Source organism: Pinus tabuliformis, chromosome 8 (assembly GCF_031772625.1).
Source record: "Pinus tabuliformis cultivar Carrire ecotype Pingquan chromosome 8, CPIR1, whole genome shotgun sequence".
NCBI lineage: Eukaryota > Viridiplantae > Streptophyta > Pinopsida > Pinales > Pinaceae > Pinus > Pinus tabuliformis.
This window is the reverse complement of record NC_142294.1, coordinates 1,721,558,454-1,721,578,364: the sequence shown is the minus strand read 5'-3', so window position 1 is coordinate 1,721,578,364 and position 19,911 is coordinate 1,721,558,454.

Genomic DNA, 19,911 nt, shown 5'->3' with positions numbered 1-19,911 from the left:
TGCGGTAGGATTGGGAAACGTGCCAGAGGCGGGCATTTGACCTTTGCAAAGGTTTTATAGGCAAAATGGGTTCGGAAAGTGGGTTTTAGCAATGCAGAGGTGATTTGAAGGCAAATTGACTTGCAGCAAAGGGGAAATGGGTGGAATAGGTTCACCAAAGTGGCCAGATGCCATTTGGTCCCTTTTTGAAAAATACACGGCTATTATGCCTAGGGGAGGGAATATACATAAGATTTGGGATTTTATACACCTTAGTGTTAATAATATTAGGGGTGGGGTAAGATAAGGGAGGTTACATAGTAGAATTAGGAGTTAATATGGATGAAGGAGGGGAATTTAGAAAGGGGGTGTTAGTGATGGAGTAGAGAGGGAAAGAGAAGAAGTTAGTGATGCTCTTTGCTGTAATTTCATGGAATTCACCACTTTGTTTGCTGATAGATCAATTGCCTTGGCAAGAGACCTATTGATACTTGTGTAATGGTGATCATATTCTTTCTGCAACCACAACTGCCTACCCAACTATTTTGCCTAGCATTTTTTGTTTCTTCTTGGAGGGGCACTTGAACTTGCAACCCTCAATTGCCTTTTCTTTTCTTTGGCTTTTTCCTCTTTTCTCTCTATCTACTTCTACCCTTATGTCTTCCAAGGTCCCAGATTAAACTTTTGGGAACCTTTGCTTCTCTACCTGAACTACTTGTCTGCCAAGATTAAGCTGTTTGGACAGACCTTTTTCTCTATTCTACAACTCAAAATTGAAACATGGCATGATCCAGATTAAACTGTTGAATCATCCACAAAAATTGAAATAAGGTCCTCAATAGTTGAAACACTTTACCCAGCTCTTGCTTTCTAGGAAATATGGGATCTTTGGGATACCAAAGCAGAGCATATTTGGCTTTTCTCTTGCCAATCATGAAATATGAAACCTATTACTATAGGTATCCAACAGTGGCTCCACATGGGGATGGTTTTTCTTTTGAAAGACCAAGAACAGCAGGTCAGATTGCCTTGTTGCTTGACTGCCCATCTTTGTTTTTAAAATCTGTTGCATATAATCTGTCAAAATAGTGTGCTTCTTTCTTGGAGAACCTCTGATTCTATCTGCCTGTTGCTGCTAGGTGCAGCATTTGGGAAAACCTCTTTATACAATTTAAATCAAAAGAGAATATGTACAATTGCATATATACAATGAACCTCTGAATTTCTATCATAGTAAACAGTCAAAATAGTGCTTCAGCATCCTGCCATTGACAGGACCTTCATCCAGTTCAGTTATAGTCAAGCTTTTTAGGAAGTAGGTGTTATTACCTTGTACTGCTTGGACAGCAAATGGTCCTTTCCATAAAGAATCAAACTTCCCATGTTTTCCTTTCTCTTCTCTTCTTGCATCCCACTTTAAAACTTTGTCCCCCACATTGAAATCTTCAGCTTTAGTTCTTCTGTCAAAGGCCTTTTTCAGTTTCTCTTGTAGTATCTGCACTCTGCTGAAAACTTGTTCTCTGGTCTGCTGTAGACAAATTATCTGGTTAATCCTTCTTTGCATGTCATTTGGCTCTGCTTGGCTTTCTTGTAGAAGTTTCATAACTGGCACTCCTAGTGATGAAGGAAATCTGGCCTCTAATCCATAGACTAACTCATATGGGCTGGTCCCAATTGATCTTTTGGTGGTTAATCTGTCTGCCCATAAAGCATTTACTAGTTTCTTATGCCAGTTCTTTTTGTTCTCTTCCATCACTTTCTTTATGATGTTTATCAGGCTTTTGTTTGATGATTCAGCAAGACCATTTCCTTGAGGATAGTAAGCTGTAGAATGGCCCAAAGTAATGTGAAATTTATGGCAAAAGTTTACCATCTTCTTGGATCTGAAGGCAGCAGCATTGTCTGTTATTATCTTGTCTGGGCAGCCAAATCTAGCCAGTATATTGTTCTCCAAAAATTGAATGATTACTGAATCATTTTCTTGTCTGCATGGGGCAGCTTCAATCCACTTGGTGAAGTAGTCTGTTGCTGTTAGAATCCATCTGTGTTGTCCTGAAGATGAGGGGTGAATTTCTCCAATGAAATCCAAGCCCCATTGTTGAAAAGGTCTCTCTGTTGCAATGGGCCTCAAAGGAAGTGGCAGCAACTGTCTTTTGCCTTCAAACAGTTGGCACTTGTGGCATGATGTTGTGAATTTCTTCATATCTGAGAACATAGTGGGCCAGTAATAACCAGCCCTTAATATCTTGTCCACAGTGGACTTCCAGTACAGATGTCCACCACAGTCTCCAGCATGGAATTCTTGCATAATATTGTCAGTTTCACTCTCAAGAAGACAGTGCAGCAAAATACCTTCATGGTTTTTCCAGAGTAGATTCTCATCTATCACACAAAATTTAGATGTTTTCATTTTTAGGAACCTAGACTTAGTTCTGGACAGTCCTGGGGGAGCACACAGGTTTTGTAACACATAACAGATATCAGAGTACCATGGAGATTGTTCAAAGGCTACATTGATCTTTGGAGTCGCCAGCTCTGTTTCACTGTCCAGTTGGTTGATATCTAAGGCTTGGAAATTTGCTTCTGTCATTAACTTGGCCAAACCCTGCCCTTTTATCAGCTTTGTAGGCTTTATTTCAATGTCAAATTCAAGTATGTTTGCAATCCATTTTCCTCTCCTTCCCTCTAAGTTTTCTTGTGTGAGAATGTCTTTGACAATAGGACTTGGTACATAAGCTACAACATGGGAGTAAAGGATGTAAATCCTAAAGTCTTTGATGGCTTTGATCAAGGCATAGGCTTGTTTCTCCATTATTTGGTACTTTAGGGGGGCATCTCTAAGAGCTCTGCTAAAAAAAGCAATGGGCTTTTCATTCCCTTGGTCATCTTTCTGTAATAAAACAGCAGCAATAGTGTGTTGGGAGGCAAAGGAGAAAATGATGAAGTCTCTGTCAAACTGAGGGTTAGTTAACACTGGGGTTTGAGTCAAGGCCAATTTTATACTTTCAAAAGCTTGTTTTGCTTCAACAGTCCATTTGACCTTTGAATCTTTCTTTAGCATATTGTTTAGTAATCTGATTAACTCTGCTAAATTTGGGATAAACCTTCTCAAAAAATTGATTTTTCCCAAGAATCCTTGCAGCTCCTTGACATTCCTTGGGTGAGGCATTTGTAGGATAGCTTGTATCCTATCTGGATCAATTCTTATGCCATCTTTCGAAATGATGTGTCCTAGAAGTTTCCCTTCTTCTAAGCCAAATAAAGACTTCTTGGGGTTTAAGGAAATACCATATTTCCTGCATGTTATGAAGATTTGTCTCAGATGTTTCAAGTGTTCTTGGTCAGATTTTGAAAAGGGTGTAAGATCATCTAAGTAGATGACCAAGAAATCATGAATTTCCTTTGCAAAAGCAATGTCCATTGCTCTCTGAAATGTTGCCCCTGCATTTTTCAATCCAAAAGGCATCTTCACATACTTGAAAGTACCCCATGGGGTAGTAAATGCAGTCTTGTCTTGATCATCAGGGTGTACCAGGATTTGATTGAAACCTGAGAAGCCATCCAACAATGATATTCTTGAGGCTCCTACTACTCTTTGAAGGATGTGGTCCATTTTGGGTAAGGGATAGTTGTCTTTGAGTGACACTAGGTTCAAATTCCTTAAGTCTACACAAAGTCTAATCTCACCAGTTTTCTTTCTTGTAGGGACCAAATTTGAAATCCACTCAGAAAACCTGATTGGTGCTATGATCCCAGCTTTGAACATTTTTTGTAATTCCTTTTCAATGGAAGGAAGAAGCACAGGATTGATTCTTCTCAATTTCTGTTTGAATGGTTTTTGATTAGGCTTGAGGGGAATGGTGTGCTGGATAACAGAGGTATCATAAGACTTCAAGTCTTCATAACCCCAGGCAAAGACATCTTGGAACTCTTTAAAGAGATCAACATATTTCGGTTTTTGGTCAGGGGGCAAAGCAGCAGATAGCTTTATTATTTTAGGCTTGTCAGTGGTACCAATGTTACATTCTTCAATTGTTGCATCTAATGGCTGCATCTTTGGTTTCCTGGGGACATCATTTGAGTCAAAAATATCTTCGAGTGGGGTAAGGCCTGCTGGAAGAAGATTGTCTTTGAGTTGTATGATTTCATCTTCAGCGTTGCTCAGCTCTTCACAGTCAATTTGGTGAATTTGCTGAATGTTTTCTTTGTTGAAAATGGTTGGACTGAGTAGTTGTTTTGCTGTCCTAGGTGACATTGGGTGGGCAGACTGTTGAAACTGTAATTGTGATTGACTTGCTCCATCAACAATTTGAGATTGACTTGCTGTCTCAAGGTCAATATTTAATCCTGTAAACTCTTGTTGCAAGGTTAAAAAGTTGTTTATTTGCCTATCATTCTCAAATACTTGCCACTCCTTGACATTGTTTGGAATAGAAGGCCTATATTTGACCTCTGCTGTGAAACAATTGTTGGGTTGTAGTGGGAATTTGAAGGTGCTGGCAAATGTTGCCAAGCTGTGAGCATGGAGATTGTGGCCCCTTGGAATCTTTGTGATAACAAACTCGGAGAAAGTTTCTAATATTTCAATTACAGCAGACCTATAGGACCTTAATCTTTTGTCATTGGTGACAAAATCCCCTTTTACTTGTTGAATTACTAGATCAGAGTCCCCCATGATTGAGAGGCTATGTGCTTGTAATGATTTTGCAATCTTGAGGCCTAGTAGCAGAGCTTCATATTCTGCCATATTGTTAGTGCATTTAAAGTTCAATCTATAAGCCCGGCCTTGTGCACAGGCTTTCTCTTTGTTATGTATCCATACTCCAGCTCCTGCCCCTAACTTGTTAACTGAGCCATCAAACTCTAGGACCCACAGACTATCTTGCTGGTCAGGGGATCTTAAATTCTTTTCATGGGATGGCCATGTGAGCATGAGTTGAGGTTTCTTTTCCCATTTGTCTCCTAGGATAATTTCATCATTTGTTTGAAAATTTTTGACAACTAAAGGAGGGTAAATGGGTACTGTTGGGCTGATTGAAATTTGGCAGGTGCCACTTGTTTGACCAATGTTTTGTTCTTGTATGGGTGTTTCGGTCTTAATGTCATTGCTTAAGGAGCTTGTGCTGTCATTAAAGAGGATGAAGGAGTCTATGTCCGAATGGACAGCATATATTGGAAAATTTTGAGGCTTTTCTTCACTGCTGACCATATATTTCATGAGTGTTTCCCTATAAAGTCTCTTGGGTTGTCCAAAGACAGAGATGGTTGCATATGACATGTCTAATTGCAGGGAGCCTTGGAGCTTGGCTCCCCATGATCTTGATAAGAGCATTCCATATTTGGGTGGGATATCAGCAACAACAACATCCATTAAAATGGTTTTGTTGGGAAATTGAACCAGGGACACACATAAATCCTTAATTAGGCCCAAGCATTTGACTTGACTAGAATCAAAAGAAAACAGGTCTTTGTATGGTCTTGTTATGTCCAAGTTTAATCTTTCCATGACTGCTTTTGGCATAAGGTTGTGAGATGCACCTGAGTCAAACATTGCATTATGCAGTATTTTATCATGAACATGCAAGCTGACATAAAAAGGTAAAACCCCTGTGACTACTGTTTTTCCATCCACCTCTGGGCCAAACAGTAATTCTGGAGTGTCATCTAGCACATTTACATCATCTTTGTTGTTGGTGAGCTGAAGGGATTTTTTGATCTGTTGCTTATATATGTCATGCTTGGCTAGCTCTGAAAGGGGAATTGCTATCTTTAACTTGCCAATCTCTGTTCCTAGGTCAAAGGGTTTATCCACCTGAATTTTAGGGTCACGGATAGCAGTCCTTTCCTTGTTCGTTGAATCTTCTTGTTGGATTTCATCTTGATTTTGGAACCTGCCCCTCATGCCCATGTCTTGAGGGGTAATGTTCGGATTTGGGTGAGAGGATGAGGTTGCTGTGGTCTCTTGTGGTGTGGACAGTAATTCAGTGACCTCCTCAACCACTACTTCCTTTGCAGGCAGGTTTGTTTTGTCATTAGGTTCAGTGACTGAGGTTTCTTTAGATTGCTGTTTCTCCTTTACCTTTTCAGGCTGATTTGCATTTACAGTCCGACTTCTTAGTTTGTATTGTTTATGGACTTCATAGACAGCAGTATCATATCCTTGTTTAAAGTCAAAGGATTCTCCTGATTGTGTTTGGAATGTTTTGTTTTCATCCTCATCATGGTCTTCTTGTGTTAGGAAAACATGGCTTTTACCATCCAGACCTATTAAGTTGATCTCAGGATCTTCATTGAGCTGATTAGCTGAGGAAGTTTCTGCATAATTTTCTTGAAAAGGGGGTCTGATATCTTGGTCAGCACCTGTTTTTCCTATATTGGGGTTCTGTGTTCTCCTAAAATTTGGGTTTCTAGGAGTATTGTTTTGTGGTGCCTCCCATGATGACTTTCTTTCTACTGATTCCACTCTCTCACCTAGTCTTTTCATGCTGTTTAGTATTGCATCCAACTTTTGATCAAAGCCTGAGGGCTCTTCTTTGAAACCAACCTTCTTTTCCAGCTTTGCCCTGTTTCTTTTGGCAATTAGGTTGGCCTCTACAGTGACTGCAACTCTTTGGGCTTCTGCAAGGGTTGGAGGGTCTCTTTCTCTCAACTGATAGGCCATATCAGAATCAAAACCATCAGGGAAATTATAAAGGGCCAAATCAGGAGGGGGCCTTAAGTTCTGGGGAATAGCATTGTATATGTTGTTGAACCTAGCACAATACTCCAAAACCGTTTCTTGGGGACCTCTTCTAATAGTGTTATATTCACCAAGTATATGGTGTGGATCTCTCTTTTTTTCCCATCTGTTGGTAAATTCCTGGTATAGAACTTTAGAGGTTGCAATGGAATTTGCATTTAAGGATCTAAACCAAGTTCTGACATCCCCAGTTAAGCTTTGGACAAAAATTCTCATCCTAACACTGTCATCATCTATTTCAAAGGTCTCAAAGTGATCTTGCATCTTCTTAGCATGCTGGGTAGCTGTCAAAGGGCCCTGGGAGTCAAAAAATGAGAGTCTAGTTTGGTAGTCTTGGGGTAGAGCTGGAGCATTGGCTGGTATCTGCAGAGGTGCATATCTGTTAGCCATGTTTATGGGATTTATAGGGTTAATAGGAACAAATGGGACAGCTGGTATCACAGGTATAACAGGGGTAATAAGAGGGAAACTGATTGAAAGGGTATGTGCAGATGGTGAAGATGGGAGAGGAGGGCTTTGAGGTGTTGATGATGAACTAGGGGAATTAGGTGTGGAACGGAAAAGGACTTTACAAGGAGTTGGAATGAGGATAGGTTGGTCTAAACTTATATCTGAATCAGCAGGCTTCTCCTGCTTTTTCCGTCTCCTTGTGTTCTTTGGTATGATATTTGGATTATCAACAATGATGGGTTGATCAGGGTCAGGGTTTGCCCTAGTGTGCCTTGGGTTTCTTTTGGGAGCCAGCTTCTAAGTATTCTCTTAGAACTTTATACAGAAAGTTTTGTATGTACAATGACTAGGTAAGAATTCTGGAATGACTATATATGTCTCAAAGCTAGGATGAAGTTTCCCTAGTTAGCTCTTCCCTAAAGCTGTCCCTGTGTTTATAGAAACAGTCCTAAGGCCTCTTGGCTAGTTTCAGGCTTGATGGTAGCTTTTGGAAATAGATGGTAATTAAAAAAACTCTAAGTCCCCAGTGGAGTCGCCATTTATGTTAACACCCAGGTTGTTCCCTATGACTCCCAAGGGAATACGGCCGGGGTAACCACTAACCAATCTTTGGATCACTGTTTCTAGCCAAACTGTGATCAGAGAGGGCTCTCTCTTTATGATTTGTAACTGTTTGTGATAAGGTTTTAGGCTAGCTATTGTGTACTGGTTTTTGTTTATGTTTTGGTTGATGAAACTCCTTTTAGGTTCTAGTGAAGTAGTTTTCTGAGAGGTTGAGTACCATTGGGCAATGGAGTCTGTAGCTATATGTGTTTGAAACTTTGAGATGAAAGATGGGACTTACAGGGCCATTTGAGTGTTTAATAGAACAGATTTTTTGATTAAAAGACTGGAAACAGGTAACACAAACAGTGAAAGCATTTAAGAATTTTCACTTGTTATCTATATGTTCCCAACAGACAGCTTTAAGAAGAGAAAACAGAGGTCTTAGGGGCAAAAGTTGAATCCCTGAGAATGACTGTCACAGTAAAAAACACAGTTTTGAAATGCAGCAATTAAGAATTACAATTCTGTCACTATATCTGAGGAAAACATGTATAATAGCTCAGTTTGAGTCCAGGGTAAACATGGTTAAATCCTGGGACTATCCTTTCACCTTGCTATCAAGTGTAAAACATTAGAACAACAAAAGAGAACAAAAGACTCAAAAAAACACATAACGAAGAGATTTTGAGAATACTTGCTGTTTAATGCAACACCCTGGAATCCTGTAACATTCATCTTTCACCACAATACATCAAAGAACACCAAGCCTTGGAAATTCCATTCTTCCTTTGTATTAATTCTCTGAAAATGTTACAACGAGCTAGAGCTCTTCAAAAGAAAATAACAACAACCCCTTTCACTGCTGTGAAGGGTGAATATATACTTGCGGTCATTTACAAAATATCTGAGTCCTGAGTTATCTCAGATTTTACTTTCTTACCAACTACTTAAGATATTATGGCCAAAATTTAATGCAGCATTGATTACAGAGTACAGGCATTTTAATGCTCTGTCAGAAGATATTTTAGCCTTTGGAGACAGCTAAGTCGGTCGAGATTTTCTGAGTAAATGCTGGAAAATCTGTCTTTAATGCTTTGTACGCTGTGTCTTGGACTTGTCACCTGTGATTGTGACTGTTGCTTGTGGTGAGCTCAATGGTCCTGCTGAGTTGGCTCAGCCTCTGCCTCTTCCCTGTAGATATTTTTCCTCAAAACTGTGCCTGCGCATGATGCTTATTTGCCTGTAGAAATAGCGCTACTGATTCTGGCCTGACAGAACTGTTTGTGTTAAATTTCTCCAGGCATCCTGTGTGGGCAGTTGGTGTGCTAGGATTGCACCCAGAGTTTCATCTGCTTCTGTAAATTTGAAGAAGTTAGGTGGTGTATCAAACAGATGGTCAACTTCATTCATTAGGAAAAACAGGTTCTCCACCCTGTCATACATACTCTGCCCTGTGGCTGGCCCTGGCTCTGCTGAAGTGCTGGGTGGTTGTGCAATCTCTGCCACTGCATGGGCATCAATCCTCTTGTTGTAATTGTCCAGGGTGAGCAGTCTTCCTACACTGCTTAAGATGCTGGGGAGGCCTCTGTTCTGCAGAGTCACGAATTTTTCCAGGAATCTATTGATTTCAGTTTGCATATCCTGGGTCCTCCTCTCCAATGTTCCAACCAAGTTTCTCAATGTAATGACTCTCTTTGCTACAGCAATTGCTTCTGTCCTGTTAGTGATTCCCATGACAGCTAATTGAGAGCTAGTCTTATAGTTCAGAGTGTTGATTATCCTTGTAGCAGTTTCTGGCATGTGTCCAAGGCTTGCCCTGGCTCTCTGAATTTCTCTGTTTGCTTTGGTGATGAGCACCATTTGTTCATCCATGGTCTCAATATATTGCCACTGTTTGGCAATGGACCTCCCAATGTTGCTCCACAACACTGCTTTCATATCAGCTGTCACCCTTTCTAGTGCAAGCTCCTTCTCTAGTTCAGCAATTCTCTTCTTAAGAGCTTTCACCTCTCTGTCCTTAGCTGCCTCATTCTGCTTGCTCCTGTCAAACCTTTCATTTACCTTAGTCAAGGTTTTCTTAAGCTCATCCAGCTCTTTCATTTGAGATTCCATGGCTTGGATCTCAGCTTGCAGCTTTTGCATGTCTAAGCTAGCAGCCTGTTCTGATGTTGTAGTTGTTGCTGCTGTGGATGGTGCTGTAGTTTCTGTTTGCTGAGGAGGAGGAGTAATCTTGGGAGGGGTTTCCTCAAGATTTATTATGACAGGAGGAGGCTGGGAGGGTTGGCCCTCTTCTCTTTTCTTCAGGGTTTCTTGCAGTGCTGCCTTTGCAGCTTCAGTTTGTCCTAGCTGGTCCTGAGTCCTGACCAGCTCTTTATATAAGGACACCAGCAGATCTGTAGCATCCTTCTCTTGCCTTTGCTGGGCAACTTCATCTGTCTGTGGATGGATGGTGGCCGGGAGTTTGATCTTCTTTCTTAGGGCTGCCATGTCTGCATCCCTTATCTTCAGGAGCTCTTGGATGCCTTTGACATCTTTAGGGTCATGCCCTATCTCTATGATTACCTCTTCCAAGGACTTGATCCTATTGTCCTTGGCCTGTGATGAAGCTCTTTCTAACTCCAGCTGAGAAGCTGTGTTGTCCAGGCTGCTCTTTAATTTGTAATTCTCCAATGTCTCATCTGCCAGGGAGGCATACACCATTTCCCCAGTCTGCTTATGTAGTTCAATCTTGTCCATGGGGTGTATGTCTTTGGCAAGAACCTCCATGTTGGTTCTTAGATAGTCTGAGGTGGACTGAGGCTGCAAAGATGTAGGCATGAAGTGGCTCATTATCATTTTGCCTTCGCTCACATCGAAAGCAGACATGAGTCTCTGCTGGTTGCTAGGAGCTAGGTTTAGCAAGTGATCATATAGCTGCACCTTTATGGGATCACTCCTCCTTTTTATGTCAATGAATTGCTGTTTTATACTCGACTGTCCCTTTCTTGTTTGACTGGAGGAGCTGACCTCTCCTCCCATTGTCATGTCATGTCCTCGCTGGGATGAGCTGGCAGAAAGTTCTCCACTGGGTGGGCCCATACCCATGGCTTGCCTTACTGCAATGTCCTCCTCTTGGGAGTCATTCAGTCTTTGTCTCTTCTCTCCCCTGATGAAAGATGAGGTGTGGGGGGTCTCTCTCTCCCTTTTCCTTGTCACATCCTCCTTTTGTGGTGTTTGGAGGACTGATGTGTCAATATTGGTGTCTGTCCTGGGAGGCACATTTGTTTGAGGCTGCTGCTCAGTATTGCCAGGTTGATCTGTCCCTTTTTCCTGCTGCAAGGGCTGTTCACTGGACTGTGCTTTTTCTTGTTGCTGTCCCAGTTCTTGCTGTTCCATTTCCTCTTGCTGCTGTAGCAAGGTGTCCACTTGTTCCTCTGTCAATACAGGTGGCTGTTCCACCTGTTTACCTTTGTCTTTGCTTGCTGCCTGGGATGTCTTCTCAGTGGTTTGCTGCTGTGCTGCTGAAGATCCAGCAGCTGTTCCACTTTGCTTTCTGTAGGAGTGAGGCACCTGTGCACAAGTTTCCAAGTCAGTTTCCTTTTGTACATTCCTGGCTTCTTTCTCAAGCAATTCTACCTCAGTGAGTTGTTCTATTAGTGTACCCTCTTCCCAATCTAGTGCATTGGCATACTTTTCTATTTCCGGTTGTCTTTTATGTGCATAGTTGCCCAGTCTGTATCTAATTCTCCTGAGGGAGATACTATGATTGGGGTCATAAGGAATCCACTCAAAACTGGTCTGCAATCTGAGGCCTTCCAGCATGCTGTGTGCCTCTTTCCATCCTTCCTCTTTCTTGTTATACAGGAAGGAACCTAGCTGGCTTCTCACCTTCAGTTGTGATTTCTTGTTTCTACTCTGAAAATGAAGGTAATCTGAGTTCCCAAACTGCCTGAAATACTCCAAGGCAAACAGCCTCATGGGGACATACCTTGGCAACCTAAATGGGTTCATTTCACAGCCATATATCCTAATGACTGTGTGGTTCTGGTAGAGGTACCAGTTGCCAATATTGTAGGATTTGTTCAGATGTAGAATCCTCCTCATTTCATCGGTTAATCTAGGAGGAGGAGTGCCTTGCAGAACTGTTAGGGCCGAATGAACAAATAGATCAATGAACTCACAGTATGTATAGGGTGATACTGAGGTAAAATGAAACACAGAGGTCCAGAAAACAACTGATCTTGGGCTTCCTTGGGCATTGAGTGGCCTCAAAGGAACAGAGAAGGTAGCTGGCTGATAGAAAAGGAATAAATGATAGATATATGAGGAGTACCTGAACAGTCTCTCCCTTTTCAGATTCATGAACTGATCATGGATCTTCTCTGCTATGTAGGTTGCATAATCATACTGCACAGCTGGAGGCTTACCAGGGGCAAACATGGACAGCATTGCCATTATACTTTCATCTACATCTTCCAGCCCCCTGAACCCTAGGACATAGCTAATTAGGTCCACCAGCATTCTGCCCAACTCATTCAGATAATGATACCCAATAGGAGGGGTTCTGACTGTTTCAGAGCTTGGTGTGACAAACAGTTGGTTAATTTTGATGATCTGGTCACTGGACAGCTTGATCCCTGTGTTAATTAGATTCTGCATGGACAGAGGGGTCAATTTCTTGGCTGTATTGAAGTGCAGCATTTGGTTTATGCTCTCTGGGGTGATCTGGAACAGGACTAGGCCTGTGGGGCTTATGACTGCCCTTTGGCTGGGGTCATAGCATTCCTGGCAGCTGTAAATGAGCTCTGGCATTGGATTGACTTGGGGAAGGTTGTATATGGGCAAATTTGACTCCCAAATCCCCAAAATATCTGCTCCACTGAGGTGTTGGGCTCTTAGTTCATTCAGCATTAGCACATTATACTTGGTTCCCATGGGAAACCAATCCAGCATTTGGTAGTCCATGTCTCCCAGGGCTTTCCATGCTAGTTCTTGGTGAGGGGCATTGATGGGCTTAATGTTCAGTGCAATAGGGGTCTCCATAGCTGTTCAAGTTACCAGAATTGCAAATAGACAGGTGGAATGGTGAAAACACAGTCTGGAGGCAGTCTTCTGTGGAAACAGTTTGAGGTTTTGAGTGTTCAAGGGGAATTCTCTCAGTAGCAATTGAAATACTACTGGATTCTAGTGACAGAACCTCTCTGTGGTGTAACTGAACTCTCTGACAGGGTGAATTATGTCTATTAGCAACTCTGCCGGGAAAACGCAGAATTACAGAGGTTTAATGGGAATTGCGGGTTTCTAGAGCTCTGCAGGTGTTTCTTGGCCCTTACAATGATAATGCTGGACGAATGAAAGGGAATGAACGGTGCAAATATAGTTTTTATGGTTCTATTATCCCTGTGAGCAATTTTGAGCTTAATGAAGGTCGTATGGAGGGCGAAATGGTCTAAATACCTGTAATTCGACGAGCAGAGGTTGAAACACAGGTGCACAGGTGCTTTTTGAGGAGGTCGCCCGGGCCAATCGGCTGGTTGGCGAAAATTCGAGCTCAAACGGTCAAGCAGAGCGCTCAGTAAAAAACACAGTGAAAATGGTAAAAACACGGGAAAAATTGGTAAATATGGGTCATTTTACCATTTGGCGCTTTTTTCTGCTGACGTCAGCATGACGTCATTGGTGGGTCATGGTGAGGTGAGGTGGCAGCCCAGTCAGCAGTGAGGTGGGCCAATAACATAAGCGGGTACGGGCAGGCAACGACGTGGCGGTGAATTAGCGGCGGGTAGGTGGCGGTTAACGTGCAACGGTCACGGTTAAGGCTTTAACCGTCGCAGTCTCCCGGGGCGGTTAAGGTACGGCGCGGAGGATGTCAGAGCGGGCTCCGAGATGGTTTAACGCCCGACGCGTGGAGGAGGCGTGACAAGGCGCAACGTCACTTCCCCGGAAGTTAACGTGCGGTCACGGGAGGCGCTCCGATATTGCTGTAGGCCGTCGGATCTGGTGGGCTTGATCCGACGGCTGGCGGAGGGGTAACATGCGCCTTTGATATTATGGGCGGAAAAATCAAAATTTGTGGGTTTTATGTGGGTTTTTTCAAATGTTTTGATTAAACCACAATGCGGTAGAATTGGGAAATGTGCCAGAGGCGGGCATTTGACCTTTGCAAAGGTTTTATAGGCAAAATGGGTTCGGAAAGTGGGTTTTAGCAATGCAGAGGTGATTTGAAGGCAAATTGACTTGCAGCAAAGGGGAAATGGGTGGAATAGGTTCACCAAAGTGGCCAGATGCCATTTGGTCCCTTTTTGAAAAATACACGGCTATTATGCCTAGGGGAGGGAATATACATAAGATTTGGGATTTTATACACCTTAGTGTTAATAATATTAGGGGTGGGGTAAGATAAGGGAGGTTACATAGTAGAATTAGGAGTTAATATGGATGAAGGAGGGGAATTTAGAAAGGGGGTGTTAGTGATGGAGTAGAGAGGGAAAGAGAAGAAGTTAGTGATGCTCTTTGCTGTAATTTCATGGAATTCACCACTTTGTTTGCTGATAGATCAATTGCCTTGGCAAGAGACCTATTGATACTTGTGTAATGGTGATCATATTCTTTCTGCAACCACAACTGCCTACCCAACTATTTTGCCTAGCATTTTTTGTTTCTTCTTGGAGGGGCACTTGAACTTGCAACCCTCAATTGCCTTTTCTTTTCTTTGGCTTTTTCCTCTTTTCTCTCTATCTACTTCTACCCTTATGTCTTCCAAGGTCCCAGATTAAACTTTTGGGAACCTTTGCTTCTCTACCTGAACTACTTGTCTGCCAAGATTAAGCTGTTTGGACAGACCTTTTTCTCTATTCTACAACTCAAAATTGAAACATGGCATGATCCAGATTAAACTGTTGAATCATCCACAAAAATTGAAATAAGGTCCTCAATAGTTGAAACACTTTACCCAGCTCTTGCTTTCTAGGAAATATGGGATCTTTGGGATACCAAAGCAGAGCATATTTGGCTTTTCTCTTGCCAATCATGAAATATGAAACCTATTACTATAGGTATCCAACACCTGGTAACATATAAATTCAACTATTGTTGCAAGGTTTAATAGAAGGAATGATGGTTTGGTTCAAGCCAGATAACCACTTCTACTATGTTTCACTCTAGACATGCATGAACACCCTCAGACTATAAGGCTTTAGACCACCAATGCTCACAGTTTATATATTTAGGTGAATAGATACACAAGAGCATGTGATGGCCGGCTGCAACTAGTACAGAAACCTGCAAATCTAATCTATTAATGCAAAGACAGGATGATAACTCTCGTGCATTAGATAGAAAGAAACTTGAGTAACCTATTCAGTGATGCATTCAATATTCCAACACAGAGATAAGATGACAGTTATCTAGTGCTAAACATTAAGAGATCAAGAACACAACACATCAGGTACAAGCTTAGAACAGAGGAAAATGGACAGTGAGCGGTTAACAGCAAAAGAAGCTTGTATTGCTGAAAATGAAGATGAGATGGTGCAAGTGACAAAATGTCTACAGTCTCCAGAAGTTGAACCTTACATCAAATGAGAACCCTGATTACATCTTGCTCCTGGATATTTATAAGTTTTCGTTACAATGGCACTTGGCCGTTTAGGTATGGAGGGGTCATAATTGACCACCAATTGCATTTAACTGCCTGATGGAGTCTTTGGATGAGGTTGCTTGGTTCACTAGGTGAATTTGATCTGTTCAGGTGTTGCGCTGTCCTTTAGGCGGTTAGAGTGCTCGTACTAGTGGAGTCCATGACTGATAAATTCGGTTACAGAGTCGTGCTATGTCCTTTTCTCCTTTGGCCATGCTTTATGTTAAATATGGTTGTTGGGGGTCTGACTGTTGTCAGTCAAGCAGAGCGGGTTATCTCCTTCCTCGGTCAACAGAATGGACGTGGGACATAGAGTGCATGGGTAGGTGGACAATTTGGGTGAGCGAGAAAGATGACAGTCAGATCGGGGAGATGAATGGCGGAGATGGATCGGTGAAAGCTATAGACTGAGGTGGGAACGGGGCGAGTCAGTGTCGTTGGATCTTTAGCGGACAGATCAGACGGTCATTCGGCGACAGAGTTGCACGAGCATTTTAACGGGCAAGGATGGTTTGGTCGGGCGGTAACGGTTTTCATCGCACTGCTTTCGGGGGCTAAGTGGTAATGGCTCCGGTTCATGTGATTCCACTCAATGAGCAACACGTAGCAGCGGATGAGAGAGAAAAACTGCACTCATTGTACGCTATCACTCGATCAAGTTTTCTGCGCGATGTATGCGAAGATCGTCAGATCTCGCGGAGATGATCTGACGGTGGAAATTGGTTGAGTGGGTCACCTTTATCGGGTGTGATGTGGACCATTAGATTGTCGGGGAATGATGAACGGCAGGAAAGTGATGAGGGGTTTATGAGCGCATGAGGGTGTATGGGTAAGGTTTTATGGTTGGTTTAACTTTGCGCTCAGAGCTGGGGCCAAAGGAGACTTTGTCAGATTTTAGAAGGTTTATTTAGGGAATGGGAAAGGTTTAGACGTGAGCAGGGTGAAGGAAGAAAGGGAAAAGTGACCAATGTGATCCCCCTTTGGACACAACCAAACAGACCATGCTTCTTTCTGACCTTAGAAATTCACCGTTGCATAGCAGAGCTAACACTGGCTCCTTCTGGGGATGAAAGCCTCCCTGTGAGGTTTCAAGAACAGTAGACCACTACCTTTCATACAAAAATGAGATCAACAATATTTCCTAGTGTTCCATTAGGCATGGAGTCTAATTAAGCCTATGCTAAAACTTGTAAAAAGAACATATTTACAATGCTGAGGCCTAAAGGCCTTAATTAACATAAACCTTCAAAAACTGCCCATTGACTGGGCCATCAAAAATTGTTTCTCCTTCCATACTGTGCAACATGAAAGTGTTGTTCTCCTGGACCTGAGCAATGACAAAAGGTCCAATCCATAGAGCATCAAACTTCCCATGATTTCCTTTCTTTTCCTTCAGTGCATCCCATTTAAGAACCAAGTCTCCAATTTGAAAATTGTCCAACTTTGCCTTTCTGTCAAAGGCTTCCTTGATTCTCTTTTGATGTGCTGCAAACTTTTCAATCAATTGATCTTTGATTTGATGCACTTCAGCCAAGTCACTATCCTCCTTGCCATGTCATTTCCCTCATTCTGCCCTTCATGCAAGAACTTGGCCATAGGGAGGGTCAACTGGATTGGGAATTGTTGCACAAAAATTGTCACCATGACATTCTGCAGTCTGTGTGAGTCCATCACCACTCATACATACCTCCTTTGCAAGTCTTAAGCCTCATCTCTTCATGTCAAACCTTGAAAATGAGAGAAAGACCGTAAAAATATCTTAAACTCTGGTTCCGCACTTTCTCCTAGCAATACCTGCAGTACCGCACCTAATGGTCATGTCCCCTGTGAACCTGACTGCTCTATCTCTATGTAATGGGTGTGGACCCCTGTAAAAGTAAAAAAGGTGTGAGTACATTCTTAAAAACTCACCTTGGGTCATTTCTGGACGCTTCTAGAAGGAATCTTGCGCTGGCAGGTTCGCTCCAACTTGGTTCATCCATTTCATAACTAAAGGAGCTAACCCCATGATATGAGGTGCTTATCCATTTGAAGGAGGACTTATCCCTTCATTGGTGGACCTGCAACTTCCTTCCTTTGCACTATAAAATGAGGCATTGGGCTGGTTGTAGGGGAGGTTGAAAGTTGAAGATTTTTTAGGGTAAATGTTGCTGGAACTTAGTCTTCCTTTTCGAGCTTTTGAGAGGGTAGATCACATACCTTTTGATCTCATTTGCAAGTGAGTGAGGCTTGTCAAAGTAGAGGAGATTCCTGCTTGGACCCTGGAAAGAGCTTGTACAACATCAAGGCACCAAGGTTGTAAAGTTCTTTTATTCTTAAAGTTAATACAATCAAGTTTATTTTTCTCAATAAGTTGTCTTTAATGGTTTATTTTATGAGCTCCTTGATCTTCATAATGAACATGATTTATTATATTAGCTATGCAGGTGTTCTTTGATGTGTGTTTGTTTGTGATTGTAGGTTGCCAAAAGGAAACTCTTTGAAGTTGTTGGAGCAAGGCTGCCACAAACTAGCATTGGACTTAAGGTAGGGTCTATTACACCTCTTAGTTTTTATTTATGAATCATAATATGTTTAGAGAAAAGTAGATTTGCTTGTCTTGCTTGTTGCTAGATATCTGTTGATACTAGGGAGATCGGTCTTGTCAGCAAGAACGATTTATCCGGCCAACAAATTGGCGACTCCACTAGGGATCGAACCCAAAATATCTGGTCACATTACAACACAGAGCGGTACCGCACCTGGTTCAACAAGGAGCCTGCGAACCCTGTCAAAAGTTTGAAAAACCTAAGATCCTTTCGCCCAGTTAGGTTTAGGTTTTGTCTATAGCTGTTAGTTCATGCCCAGATCTACATATGTCTTGTCAAAAGTTCCTTGTGAGTTAGGTTCCATTGGCATTCTTGTTTTAAGTGATTTTCTAGAAGTTTTGCTTGTCCGGATCGATTTTTTGCTTGGTCTTTGTAGTGGCTCAGAGATTGGAAGCCTTAGAACCTTAGATCACCCTGGTATCTATGGTCTTCTTGATGAGTCTCACTGGTTTATGAAATCTGTCTTTGGATCTCGTTTTCTCTTTGCAAAACTTTGAACGAACTTGCTTGTAAGTTTTGAATTTCATTTTTTATAAAAACATAATTGGGTGTTTTTGATTAGTTTGTTTTTCTGAACGAATTGATCCTTAGTTGACTGAATAACTAAGTAAAACATCCTCAAAAACGTTTCAAGTTTTTTTTCAATCCGTTTTGTTTTAGATCTCAAGATTATAATTTTATAGTTTTGAGTTTTTTCTAAAAATTATAGAAGCTTGTTGAAAGATTTGTTTTCAATAGTTTAGAGTGTTTTCAGGAAATCTTAAAAGCTCTCTTGAAAGAATTGTTTTCTGTAGTTTTGAGTGTTGAAAAAGAAAAGGGATTTTCTGTGAGCATAATTAGTAGTCTCGTTTTTGAGTTCATTGGAAAAGACAAAAAAAAAAAAATTTCTTTTCAGTTGTATTTTGAAGGAAAGATTTGGTTTTCAAAGCATTGCATTCTCAACTCTTCCTTTAGCTAGGAATTCATTGAAAGAAAAAGGAATTGTTTATCATCTTAGGTGCATTTTTTAGTGTTTTGGAGTCGAGTCTTCACACCATAAAGTTGCATCTCCGCACCTATTGACTTAAGAAACAACCAATAAAAATAACGCTTAATTAAAATCAATCTAGTAATCTTTTTATTTTCTAGGGCTCTTATCACCAACATAGCTTAGGCTAGTATCTTGGAGTAGGGAGTAGTTAACTCTCCAAGATAGTTTAAACAAACAAGTAGCTGTATCTTGCAGTAGGGATAAATTCAATTGTAATTGATATAATCTGGGAAGCTCCTCTTATAGGAGTCAATCACGAGATCATGTCTGAACCTTTGAGACAATCAAGTCTGTCTCATTGGGAAAGATAGAAGATTTACGCGTATTACAAACGGTAAACCTCGGATTAACCATTGTCGAGGAGCCTGGGGTCACTTGTTGGTAAACCTCGGATTGATCATGTCGAGGAGCCTTCAAGGGGATTGAGCTTGTTACTCTGCCCTTGCGCGTAGGTCGGATCGTAGACTGTTCCCCCAGTTATATTTGTTATTGTTGGTGACCTTAGTGACCATAATCTTAGGATTCTTTCCCAAGGTGACGGTGAAGGATGGGTCTCACTGTACCTGGAGCAGACGTCGACTAGACTCACTTGGACTCTCTAGGAGTTCTCTCCACTCGAGATGGTTTTGTGGAGAAACTTGTGCCAGTCTGTTTCATTAAACAGGTTGTCGGGGTAACTGTTCCAACTGCCATTTCTGTATTGAATTATGCGACGTTGGATTTCATCACCAACTAGTGTTTTCGGTACAGAAAGTTATTGTTTGTGTGTGGTTTGATCTCTTAGATTTTTTACGTGTGTGCTTCAAATTGTTTGGTTCTTTAGAGACTTTAGGTGGTTTTATTGAGATTTTCTTTGTTTGTGTGTGAAGTAATTAAATATTTAATCGTGGTTGAATTACCGAGACAATCCTGTAGACTTCGGGGGCAACCTCCCGAATTTACACCAAGTCAACTTGAAGGG